We start from the raw sequence: 14,209 nt of genomic DNA on the forward strand, positions 1-14,209 counted from the left end.
GGACCCAGTGAGAGGCAATTTAATCGTGGAGGTGGTTACCCTCATGCTGTTTTTGTGATAGCAAATGAGATCCAATGTTTTATAAAGGGGTTTTCCCCCTTTTTCTCAGCACTTTACCTTCCTGCCATCATGTGAAGAAGTATGTGTTTGCTTCCCCTTTCTGCCATGATTCTAAGTTTCCTGAGGCCTCCCCAGCCCTGTGGAACTATGAGTCAATTAAATCTCTTTCCTTTATAAATTACCCAGTCTCAGGCAGTCCTTTATAATGGTATGAGAATGGACTAATACAGCATGTATACACACACATACAGCACCAAGAACACATTTCTGTTTTTAGTTCTAATACCGTGTTTTGAATTTAAGTGACCTATATTTTCAAAAGCACTAAATTTAGTGACAAAATTAGTAGACTTCTTAGATAGAATATTAGTTTATATTCTCTTTCCTAGGATGGGTAGGAAATTTCACTATCATTGCAGATCCTCCTTTTTGGCCCAGACTGTAAATCTCTTCCATTCTCTCCATTTCCTTCTTAACACGAGTAGCAACTTCACAAAGACATTGTTTTGTCCATATATCTGAGAATGCGGTGTCATGTTCAGGGCTGAAGTATGGGATGATGTATGGAGTAGAGGAGAAGTAGAAGCCAGAGGTTTGCATCTGCCTTGGGACAGTATAGCCTTGAGTTCCAAGCCAGCTTCCATCGTTGTCCCTCAAATGATGGGAATGTGGGAGGCAAATCACAGGTCATCTGAATTGATGACCTTGCATAGGGTAACCAGAGAGGATCTGGCATGCCAGCTGCTGCTCCCCTTCTTGGCACTTCTCTGCTCTACACTGCACCCACCCCACAACAGGTTTGCACACACACATCAGCTGAGTCCTGGAACAAACAGATGAGGGTTTTTAGATTATTATTAACCTCCACGCTTAAGAACATGGCACATTTTAATTCCCGTCTTCTTTCTTTCTTTTTTTTAAAATTCTGATTCTGCCTGCTGTTTCTTCCTTACCTTGTTTCTCGAAGAAAGATGAGTGTCAGGTTTAGTCTGAGGTTTGTTTGGGTTCTTTTTAACAGAAAACAATAGCTATCACTTACTGAACACTTTCTATTTGTCTGGCATCATGCTGAGACTTTATATTCACTGTCTCTCAATCCCCCAACAAACCCATGAGGTAAGAAGTACCATTTCCTTATTACACTCACAGACAAGCAAACTGAAGTCTAGTAAGGTGAAGTGGCTTGCCCCTAGGTCACATAGTAAGTGGCAAAACTAAGATACGAACCCAGGCAGTCTGACTCTAAGAGCTTATGCCTTAAACATGACATATAGTTAAGGAAATTGAGGTACAGAAGGATTCCAGGCACTCGTTCTAAGTTCCAAAGTGCAAAAGTATTTTTCTCCTGACAGTCAATCCAGTATTCCACTCCATTGTCTTTTGTCAAGTTCAAATGCCACGTGGAAGAAAAAGCTTCATTTGGGAGCATTGCTTGCACAAGCCCTGTCCGTCAGAGCTTAGAGCCCTGGTTTCTTGAGGATGAAGCAGAACTCGTTGCAAGCTTTCCCTGATTAGGTGTCTCAGCTTCTTTTCTACATATTGGCAGGTGTAGCTCCAGAACCCCAAACTGAAGCATTTAGGATGAATATCTTTAAGAAATGTATAGTTATAAATGCAAAATTAGATGTATTTATTTATTCAGAATAAGACATGGATCATATCAAGTGACAAATGTCAGAAAGCTAACAAGTATACGAACATCCTTAAATCTATAGAAATCACATTTTTCTTAATGAATATAGTCTTGTTAATACTTTCTTTCTCAATTTTTTTCCCACTTAATTTTGAATGCTTCTTTCTATAACAATAAAAAAGTCACCCATTTTCTTAGAATGGTTGATTGATTTTTATTTAATTGATAGTTGAAATGTACAAAACACTGGCAACTTTACACACAGACACACTTGCTTCAGGAAGTGTTACTACAGGCTTTTGCCATACCAACACCAGAATTCTGACAATTTCTATTTCACAAATTTATATCCAAAAAAGGAAAAATGTGTAGTGCATTTATAGTTGTATATACAACATTATCAAGTATTGTATTAGTCTGTTTTCATGCTGCTGATAAAGGCATACCCAAGACTGGGAAGAAAAAGAGGTTTAATGGACTTACAGTTTCACATAGCTGCGGGGGCCTCACAATAATGGTGGAAGGCAAAGAGGAGCAAGTCACATCTTACATGGATGGCAGCAGGCAAAGAGAGAGAGAATGTGTATAGGGGAAGTGCAGCTTATAAAGCCATCAGATTTTGTGAGACTTAGTCACTATCTTGAGAATGGCACAGAAAAGACCTTTTCCCATGATTCAATTACCTTCCACTGGGTCCCTCCCACAACATATGAGAATTCAAGATGGGATTTGAGTGGGGACACAGCCAAACCGCATCAAGTATATCCCTGATGGAAGACACTATTAGGACTAATAATTAAGGAGAATTCAATTCTTTACTTATACATTTACATGTTACAGAAGATTTATTCTCAGACTAACTTGTGATTCCATCAGTTTCAAACCTGGGCTCTTATTTCCTATCCACACACTTTCAGTGCTGGGTGTCACGACACCTGCTCCTATCACAATAGAACCTCTGACCTGTACCTCATGGCACAACACGAGGAGGATCACCACAGTGGGCAGGAACTGAAACTCAACACTATACTGAGATGGCTAGCAATGCCCCAACTACACCTGAATGTTGCTCCAGACCACATCAATGTGTCCCACTGAACCAAAAAAAATGCAACCACACCCCAACCTCCCCTTAGGCAGATTCAAGGAACACCCATGACCACATCAACATCACTGGAATGGGGAGAAAGATAAGTTTCTTTTGTTTTCTTTTTTCTTCTTCTTCTTTCTTCTTCCTCTTCCTCTTCTTCTTCTCCTTCTCCTTTTTTTGACAAGATGTGGCTCTGTTGTCCAGGCTGGAGTGCAGCGGCATGATCTCTGCTTACTGCAAACTCCAGGCTCAAACAGTCCTCCCACTTCAGCCTCCCAAGTAGCTGGGACTACAGGCACTCACATCACACACAATTAGGGTTTTTTTGTTTTGTTTTGTTTTGTTTTGTTTTGTTTTGTTTTTGGCATAGGCAGGATTTTGCCATATTGCCCAGGCTGATCTCAAACTCCTGGCCTCCAGTGATCCTCTTGCCTTGGCTTCCCAAAGTGTTGGGATTACAGGTGTGAGCCACCATGCCCTGCCAAGATAGCATTCTAAACCAAAATATCTATGCTTAATATCTTATTTGAAAAAAAAAAGCCCTCATGGCCATGTGCACACATTTCTGGACCTGCTCTCAGAGTTTTGGACAGAAACTGTGTGAGTGAAGAACCCTGGGGCTTAAGCTTCATGAGCTTTATTGGGCAAAGGAAGGCTTTCTTTGTAATGCTTTTTCTTCATGTGAAAAGGCAATGAGTATACTTCCCTTTTGGACCATATTTAAGGAGCATTTGTCTCATACTTCTTTGTAATAAAACCTTGACTGCTTAAGATTTATTTGTACTTGGGTCATCCTTGGCTGTAGAGGCATGTTTTGCATACCCATCTTTTTCAGACATAGAAAGCGTCACGAGAATTCAATTTAAAAAATCACAAGACCTTGAATATTCTCAATTGATTTCTGTGATCTTAGGGTTTAAAGCAAGCAGGGCAGAGTTGGAACTTGGCTATAAAATGACCACAGTTGTGGCTGTAATACTGGTCAATTATGACATAGAAAGTTCAGTGAGTCACAGTGGGACACGAGCCTAACTTATTAAAAGTAAAAAAAAAAAAATGTTAACCAGTTGTTTTGTTTTCCTATGTAAACAACTGCTTTAATTTTCACATTAAATAAATTCATAAATGTCCTCATATGTAAAATGAACAAAGTTCTGCCTCCTCCTACACTGAACAGAAACCATGTTTATTTTGCTTACTCTCATGTCCCAAGTTTCCAGAGTGTTAGCAACTATGTGGTAGTCAATTTATAACTATTTGGTGAAGGCATGAAATCAAAAGACATCAATCATTCAACTTGAGGTATTCCTATGCTACATACAAATACACATTTCCCATGGCTGCCATAATAAATTATCACAATTTAGTGACTATAAACAATATACATTTATTATCTTACAATTCTGAAGGTCAGAAGTCTTACATGAATTTTATGAAACTAAAACAAAGCTGTTAGTAAGGTTTATTCCACATGGAGACTCCAAGGGAAAATCTATTCCCTTGACTTTTCCAGCTTTTAGAGGCTTCTTGCTTGTCTTGGCTCATGGCCCCCTCCTCTATCTTCGAAGCATATCATTCTAACCTCAGATTCCCTTTCCCATCTTTATTCCAACTTATGACAGAGAGATAAGACAAGAGATTTTGCCTCCCTCCTATAAGGACCCTTGTGATGACACTGCGCCTACCCAGATAATCCAGAATATTCATTTTTCCCATCTCAAAGCCCTTAGCTTAATTCCATCTGCAAAGTCTCTTTTGCTACATAAAGTAAGATGTTCACAGGTTCTGGAGGTGTGGAGGTAGACATCTCTGGGAGCTGTTATTCTGTCCATGAAATGTGAGAAATCACTCCCAGAATATTTGTTTTTAGGGACAGTTACTAGAATTTATTAAACTTGGACCTTCTGATTTCTGGGCTAGTATTTTGTCCTTGAGACCATACTTTCACTAAAGTAGAAATTTTTAAAAAGCATTTTAATGTCCAGAGAGATTTACTGGACACAAAGACCACAAAGAGGTCTATATTCATTCCGAGAAGCAATATAGATTTAGGGGAAATTGGCTGTCTTTATTTTAGCAATTTACAATCTGGATGGGTGGATAAATCAGACATTTCATTCTCACCGTCTCTCCCCTATCAGTTTTTCTTATTGCCTGTACAGTTCTGGGAGATACTCAGTATGCTGTATGAGTAAGGACTTACTTTTCTCTGTTGCCTCTCTTCTCCTCTGTATGAGTTACACTAAAACTAACCTGGCTCAAGTGACAAGATGAAGATATTTGTTTAATGGTGTTTCTCAGAGAGCAGACAATAACTTAATTAAAGAGGGCATACAATCATAACTGAAAATGTTTTCAGAAGAACATGAGTTGCAAATTGCCTCAATACAAATTAATAAGCAGCAGAACTGACACACTCTAGGTGCTCAATAAATATTTGTTGAACTAATTACACATTTAGAAGTGTAATTAGTGTAGTATGAGGAATACTTCACCTCCATAGAGCAGCTCACTTCTATAGATACCTTGGCTGGGATGTAACCGTTACTCTAAAGGCACAAATTCCACAGTTAAATGATGAAAAGACAAAAACAAGCAGAAAGAGGTCCTGGGATCTAATAAGGACCTTGTGGATGATGAGCATAAAGGAATTATTTTGAGGGCTAGGGTCTCCTGTTTCACACTGAAACATCACAGTGCCAGTGCCTAGGCCTGACTCAACAAAGCACCACCACTGAGTCATCTGATCACTTCCTGGGTTTTCCCCCTTGAAGCCTTCACACCCCGGGTCTGCATGCATCCCACCCTGCGGGGGGGATGATCTCAACTGGGTTCATTAACTAAAGCCTTGACAGACCCTTCTGATGTCATGGTCCCTGTGAAACCCAGAGTCCCATCTCTGGAGACTGAGAGGGAAGACGGTTTAAGCAATCACAATTAGTTGGGAATTTTCTCCTTCATGTCATCTGTGGGAACCATCTGACCTCATAAGCAAGACTCTCTGTGGTGAGAAAGGGTGGTGTGTGCCTTACAGGAAATTCGAAAATGACTTCAGGGCATGACATACATGATTAGCAAGAGGGTAAAGTATAGGACTGGAATCTTGCTTCTGATTTTTAAAGTAGAAAGAAAATTGGGCTAGGGCAGGGGAAGGGTCACTGAGGAAGGGTGTATTTGATGAAACAGCCTAAGGGAAAAAGAGCTCTCTATCACCTTCCTCATTTCTTCCGCTAATATTTCCTGAGCGCTTGGGATGGAGCAAGTCACTCTTCTAGCTCTTCCTCCTCCTCATCCCTGTTTACTCTTCCTGCCAACTCTCTTTTTGTTGTTTCCAGTTTGAATATTTTTCACACTCAGAGCTGTATAAACTTCTCTTCATCACCAGATTCTTTGATCTATGAACAATAGCAGCTCTTTGAATAGCAGAATAGGAATATCTGTTTCATAATTTCACTTTTGCTACAGATTCTGAACATCATCACGTCAGGAAAATGTGAAGTCAAAGGGTTCCCATGGTTTGACCACACCCTGACCTCCTTTTCATTTTCTTATTTCCTTTTCATAGTGTTTTCATTTTTTACCCAATTTGGTCACACTCTTTTGAGGCTAATTATATACTGGCCTTGCAATCTTCACAAGATTTGCACATGACAAGTTCTGATTTGCTTGTTAGTCAGTGAAGGCAATCTTCAAAATGAAGCTTCATAAATAACCAAAAGGAAGATTTTATACTCAACTGTAAAGCTAATTTATACTTACAAGGATTTTTCCATGATGCATTATACAGTGTTGGGCATAATATTTTAATCTCCTACACTTTAACACACATTTCAGCCATCCTGACTTTGATTGACCTATGGCGTCTGGATGCTTCATAATGTATTGTGGAACATACAGCACTACATCATATTACGGGCTGTAATGTGTTATTATGCAATTTCTTCAGACTCTGTCCTTCACTTTCTTTTTTTCCTTTTTTTTTTTGAGACGGAGTTGCACTCTGTTGCCCAGGCTGGAGTGCAGTGGCAAGACGGTGGCTCACAGCAGCCTCCACCTTTTGGGCTCAAGCAATCCTCCCACCTCAGCCTCCTGAGTAGCTAGAACTACAAGCATGCACCACCAGGCCTGGCTAAATTTTGTATTTTTTGTAAAGACGGGGTTTCACAATGTTGCCCAGGCTGATCTTGAATTCCTGGGATCCGCCGCCTGTCTCGGCCTCCCAAAGTGTTGGATTACAGGTGTGAACCATTGCACTGGCTTTTCCTTCACTTTCTTACCCATACGTACACACACACACACACACACACAAGCACAAGCATCTACACACACACACACTTAGATGCTTATATTAAGTGGTCCCCAAACTTAAATCATATTTCTCCGTCTTCTATGACATTACCCACTAGCTATGTTTTGTTAGCTGAACAAAAGCAATTCTGTTCATTTCTGAGAGACTAAAGACGTGTTTACATAGATAGCAACATGCCAACAACCTAAATATAGAATAATTCTTCCTAGGTTTCTCTCGGCACTCCTCATATAGTACCATCAATGATCTGACCAAAAAATAACCTATTAGGAGGAAATACGTTGTCGTAAACCAGGTGCACAGAGATTTGGGTTTTAGAACTAGTTCCACTGTTAATTAGCATTGTGACCTTCAGGAAATCATTTAACCTTCTGGAACCTTTTAAACCTGCCCCACCTACTTCCTGGGTTAGGAGGATGCAATAGGGGAATGCCTGCAAAAGCAGCCTGACCAATTTAACCTTCCACACAAGCAACTTTTAAAGCCAACCGTATCCAACCCTGCATAGTTGTTTTAGAATAAAAACAATTTCTCTGTGCTCAAGCATATCAGTTGTGAAACTATTTTAAAAGTGGGGATTGATTAACTTTTAAGGCAACCAACCACATTTATTCAAAGAAACCGTATGAGCACACTATATTAGGCACCACAAAATCCTAATTTGTTTATATTCCAAGATTCAATTTCAGGCCCCTTCTGTGACATTCAAATTCCGCACCTCTATACCTAATCAGACTCAGACACTTTACAAAATAGTGACAACTTGTGACAGCTGTAAGTATAGCTATCCTTCAAAAATCCAGGTGGACAGAGACTTCGCTTTTCATGGATTTCCCACATACACAACCAATTAAGAGATTAAAAGGACATACCAGTTTTAAAACGTGTTATTCACTGACACAGGCAGTGTGCTGGCACTGTGTTTTGACTGCACTGACAGGAGCATATTTATAGGGAAGAATTCCACCTAGATTCTTTTGTTCAGCTCATTACAATTGATTTGTTACTGGTGTAAACTCAGGCTTATTATAATAATTAGTGCAGACATTCATGTAATGACATAGTGTTTTCCAGCTAAAGTAATATTCAAACACAAGCCTGGTTTTCCTCCACTGTTGACTGGAGTCCTCTGAACACCCCGAGATTGAGGCAGTTCTTGATGCTCCATATTAAGCCGATGTTCCTTAACTTTTAATCTTTTTTGGTTTCGCTGTTGAATCTTTCTAGGTCACAATTACACCTTGTTTGTATAATGCAGTGCCAATGAAGTGACAAACGCTATCACATAAGTCAAAGGCAGGATTTGGAGAGTGCAGGTGTTCACAAGATCACACACCATGTGACGTTTGACTGTGGGATTCATTATGGCTTATGGGAAGATAGCAGCCCTTGAAGGGCCCCAGTGACAGACACATTTGCAGCTTGCTGCCAAGCCATACAGATGTGGAGGGAATGCTTAAAATCATCTAATAGAGACATGTTCGAGATCACCTGAGCCACCTTTGTGGTTCCTGTGCCTGGTTTGTTAGATCCACAGGCTCACACACCTGCCAAGACGTGTGAACACCCCTCCGGTCTTTGTGAAATGCATCTGTGTGTAACTTTTGATAGCTTTTACAAAACAGGTAATTACTGTTCAGAGTGAGTTCCCTTTAGCTGCTTTCTAGTCAAGAGAAGTAGGTGTAAACATTTCTCAGTGGGCCGGAATTCCAAATGCCACTTGGATCCCGGGCTATGGGCCTTTTTATGTTATCTGTGCTTGTATTTCAGGCATGTTCAAACCGAGAGGCTTAGGGTTCAAAGGGAAGGTATTCTGGAAAAATCACAGGTTTGTGTTAAAAATCCACCTTTGTGATAAATGTGGGGATGGTGATTTGAAGTAAATAATAATGAATCGTTAGGTTGTGGTGAACAAAATGTGCCAATATGCTCTGACATTCATATTTCACAGTATCAGTTGCCTTTATGTGTAAAAATCATAAGATTCTTTGGGGGATGGGGTGTGGGCATGATATGTTGAGTTGCAAACTCATTAACACTTGACTTTAGAAATGGAAGAAAATGGTGTGAGAGGTTGCTGCTGCCTTGATGGTGATGAGAGCGAGGCTTACCACAGCTTTCTCCTGTGGCCTGAGGCCTGAGACCCTGTCACAGTCTCCAGGACAGTCACCTGAGAGGGAGACCCAGCTGCATCTGAGCTGGGGGACTCGGGGTTTTCACAGCATTAGAGATTTTGGAGTTGCAAATCCAAATCTTCATACTTGGCCACATGAGAAACATTCACCTTCAGAAAAGTTGAGCGGAAACATTGGTGATTATTTTTTTATAATAATTTATTTTGGTCTGTGGTTAATTCTCTCCCAGCTTCAGTCAACACTGGAGTGTTTCAGCACCCGGGTCCTCTCTTCTATTGCATGAATCTTCTTTTCTCTTTCACCCTTCAGGTCCAGCTCTTTCCCTTTTCTCAGAAGTCCCCTTGTGGGCCCTTCTTCCCATAGAAACTGCTCCTTAGTAGCACAAGAATTGTATTTGCTCTCAGGCTAGAGGGTGTAAAATTCTTTCCTAAGGTTATGGCCTTCCCGAGGAGACTGGCTCTCGTTCTAGGAAGTTACAGCTTGCAACATCCTCTCAGGGAAGTTTTTCACAAATCACACTATCAGACGTGGTAAAGAATAATAAAAGTTCAAGTCAGTCCCATGCTCTGGAGGAAGGCCTGGCCCCATCAAGGATTCTGAAGCAACCTGCTCCTCCCCCACCCCCGTGCCTCCACCGAGGCTCCCTCGCTAGCTGATAATGAATCACTTGCCTCTGCTTTCCCAGGTGCGTCCCGCTGAGTCTCTTCAGCTTCTGGGCTTCTCAGCCTGGGTCTTTGCTCTGGAGAGCCTTTGCAGGACCAAGGCTGTTTCTCCAGGTATGTTTTACTATTAACAACGCTGTTTTTAACACCTGTATAGAAGCCTTGCACAAGAGGGCACTGACTGTATGATTCCATTAGTATGAAATTCAAGAACAGACCAACTAATCTATCGGGCAGAGATCAGATCCCCTATGAGGGTCAGGATGTTTTTAAAAGAGGGCGATTTCTGGATAGAAATATTTTATATGTTGGCTGGGCTGTTGGTTATACAAGTAAATACGTTTGTCAAAACTCATTTAACTGAGTACTTAAGACCTGTGCATCTCACTGTTTGTAAATTTTACCTCAATAAAAATAAAAACTGTATCATGCGGGGCGGGGGAGAATAATGAAAGTCCCAATTACACAAAGTTAATGATGACAAGGACCAAAGTGTGTAGAGAGTCCAGCTCAGGAAATACCTTATTTAGAGATATTATTCTTTTCTTCCTTCCTTCCTTCCCTCCCTTCTTCCTCCCTCCCTCCTTCCTCCCTCCCTCCCTCCCTCCCTCCCTCCCTCCTTCCTTCCTTCCTTCCTTCCTTCCTTCCTTCCTTCCTTCCTTCCTTCCTTCCTTCCTTCCCTCCTTCCCTCCCTCCCTCCCTCCCTCCCTCCCTCCCTCCCTCCTTCCTGCCCTGTCCTGCCTATCATATTCATTCTGTGTGCTTGTATATCAAAAAACAAATGGTATATTTGAATGAAGTGGTTTGCATGGGGTTTAATAAAGGGGCTATTTGCAAAGTTTTGCATGGGCTAGGGTAAAGAAATGAACATGGTATACTGCACAGCTGTGGGCCTTAGTAACAGCAGGGGGCCACTGCCACCCCTACGCCTGAAGGTGTAACGGTCAGAAGAGTTCCTGCAACCCAGGAAGGAAAGCTGCAGCCAATTCCCAGCTACGTGGCCTTGTTGTCTTCTTACCTCTCAGTGCCCACCTGGGGCCTCCCAAAGACCTACACAACCAGAAGCCAACTAGAAGGGAGTTTGTGGGCCAGGCTCTCAAGGTTCAGAGCAAAGAGAGGGGTGAAAAGTGGATGTGGGGGACAAGCCAAGGATGTGCACCCCACTGGTCTGTGGAGTACGCCTGGTGCTGTGAATACAACAAAGGCAAACCCTGCTACTCAGGAATTGTACTTCCTTGTTGGAGGCAATAGAAAAAAAATGGAGGCTTAAAATATGGAACCAATATGTGGGCACAGAGAAGAGCGAGTGTCTAAACAAGATGGAAAACTGAGACAGAGGTGGCGTTGGAGACAAGGCTGGGAAGCACTGTCATCAAAGGCTTCCTCCGGGAGGTATGGCCTCTGCTCAGTCTTCAATAGGATGCAGGTAGAAATGGAAGAGAGCATGTGAGAGCAGATGGGAAAGCTGGTACAAAGGCCAAGCAGTGAGAAGCTAGTTCCATGTTGCAAAGACTGGACCCTATGGTAAAAGGACAAGAGGCTGGAGGTGAAGCTGGAAGAGAGGACAAGGGCCAGGTCCCAAACAGTAGTGGATGGGAGTGAACTTCATTCTGTCGACAATAGATAGCCACTGAGACAGTCTCAGTAGGCAAGAGACAGAGCCAAATGTCACTTTAAATGATTATGCAGTAATGAGGCAGTCTCTGTGCTGGTTTGAGGTGAGGTGAGATTGGAGCCTGGAGATGAGTTAGGAGCTAACGGTGAGAGAGTCAGTGGGAGGCAAAGAGAGACACAGAGCACTCCTGTCTGAAGCCAGGCACACTCATACCTGGCTTCCTGTTTTGGCGTCCACGTGATGTATACATTCCCTGCTCACGTAAGCTGCTCCTACTCCTGAGCCAGGCCAAGAAGGAATGTGCCTTTCCATCAGTGGACTCCTCGAACTAAATTTCCCTGGTGTCTCTTCTCTTCTAGGGCTGGGCTGAATGCTCTTGTTCAGGCCCCCAAAGGACCCGATCAACCCTATGTCCTAACATTTACAGCATTACATTGAAAGGAACTCCTTGTGTCTCTATTCTACTCGCTGAGAAGTGAGGTCCTTGGAGGCTGGGACCTCATCTTATGCACCCCTGGATGTGCAGATCTTGGTCCACAGTAGGTTTCTGAAATGTTCCCTGCCTTAAATTGAGTGAACTTCTGACCCTTTCTTTGCCTAAGCTCCAAGCTTTTGGAAAGATGGAGTTGGAGATAGAAAGAGCATCCTCCTGACTGGCCAGATTCACTGAATTGACCCTGAGTCTCCAAAGGGTGACAGATAGTATAGTCAGATCACATCATATCTGAATTCCCACCCAGATGTCTAGGTTCTCTAAAATTCCCTTTACCCCAGAGTTATATTTTACCAAGATAACTCTGAAGATCCAAGATTAATATAAAGTGAAATGGTATTTTAGAGAAATTTTTGAACCATAAAGAGACATAATAACATTGACTTTTTGTACATCAGCTATATTAATTAACTTTTTTTTTTTTTTTGAGACAGACTCACTCTGTTGCCCAGGCTGGAGTGCACGGGCAGGATCTCGGCTCAGTGCCACCTTCAACTCCCAGGTTCAAGTGATTCTCCTGCCTCAGCCTCCTGAGTAGCTGAGACTACAGGTGCCTGCCACCATGCCCGGCTAATTTTTTTATTTTTAGTAGAAACTGGATTTCACCATGTTGGCTGAGCTGGTCTCAAACTTCTGACTTCAAGTGATACACCCGCCTTGATCTCCCAAGGTGCTGGGATTATAGGTGTGAGCCACGGTACCTGTCCAACAATTAATTTCGCAGGTACTCAGATATAGTCAGTTTACATATGAACACAGTAAACACTAAAAACTATCCAATGATATCAAGTAGTCTCCAGTAAGCCCTGAAGCATAAGGGTTCAGATCTGCTATATGTGCTCTTCTATCCTAAGATTCCTCAAGAAAAGATGAAAGAATCCAAACTGTGGGGCAATGCTGCTGGCCTGGCTATCCCAAGGGATGTAGTGGTGGAAGGATGTATCACAAGGAGACCGTTGCTAGGAGGCTAAAGGAAAATTAGAACAGTTACAATTTACTCATGTACTTTTGGGACCAGATAGCTCATCTTTAATGCTCATTACAGCCAGGTAGGGTAGATGTAATTTTCATCCTCATTTTACAGATAGGCTCTCTGAAGTTAAAACTTAGTTTTTTCATTCACCACTTACTGGGCCCCTGTGAGATGCCAGGCACTGTGCTAGTTCATCGCCTTTTCCAAAGCCACTCAGCAGAGCTGGGTTCTGAACCCTCATCTGTCTAGGTCAAAAGACTCTGATCTTTTCACTACACAATTTTCCTTTGTCAGCCCACTTAGCTGTAGCTGTGGAGCAAGATTTCCATTGTATTAGTATAACAGTGACTTTTTGGGATACTGTGTGAGTGCAATATTTTCAAACTACACAGTTCAGATAGCATCTCACCTAAAGCTCCCAGCATTTTAACACCAAGTCTGCTGCAGCTCCAGGCAGTCTAATTCAGTCTTGTGCACAGTTCTCTATGTGGGCAGAATGCATCTGTAGAAGCTTTCAGTGGGAGAGATTTAATTCCCCACACTTTCAGTTATGTTGTTACTGGGACTTTAATATGTCCTGAGTTTTGATAGAGCGATTATAAAACCCATGTTGGTTATTTCTGGGACAAATATAGGCTCCACGGATGCCTTGAATAAACTTTTCTCCCAAACCTCCCCTTCATGGTTTCCTGTGGCTTCCTGCAGGGCAATTAATAAGAAAAATATCACCTTTCTCACACCTCTCAGATATTTTAACTTGAATGGGACTCTCATGGCTGGTGGCCACCAGCTTCAACATTGCTCCACGATATTTTCATAGATTGTTGTGAAATGTGTGGGAACCAGGTCACAAGCCCATCACTGTGTGCTCAATAGTATAATGGCCATGCCAGTTGCAAGCCAGACTTCAAAGACCAGTTGAAAAGCGAGCTCCCAGAGAGTGAAACACTGGGTTTGATGATATCAAGGGCGATTGCTTCTCCCTCCTTGGGTCTCTGTTCTCCCCTATGCATTTCCCGCCATCAAAATATCTCTCTATGAGCGAAATCAAATCTTTCTTGAAGCCACAATTGAAGAATTCAATTAATAATTAATTTGTGTTTATTTAGAAAGCTATGGGAGATTAAGGGAAATAATCTATAAAAATAAGAGCTAAAATTTATTTAATTACTATTGAGTATTAAAAAATTCTTACCATGAATTAGACGGTATGCTAAGCAATTTACGCACATCTCATTT

Source organism: Callithrix jacchus, chromosome 9 (assembly GCF_049354715.1).
Source record: "Callithrix jacchus isolate 240 chromosome 9, calJac240_pri, whole genome shotgun sequence".
NCBI lineage: Eukaryota > Metazoa > Chordata > Mammalia > Primates > Cebidae > Callithrix > Callithrix jacchus.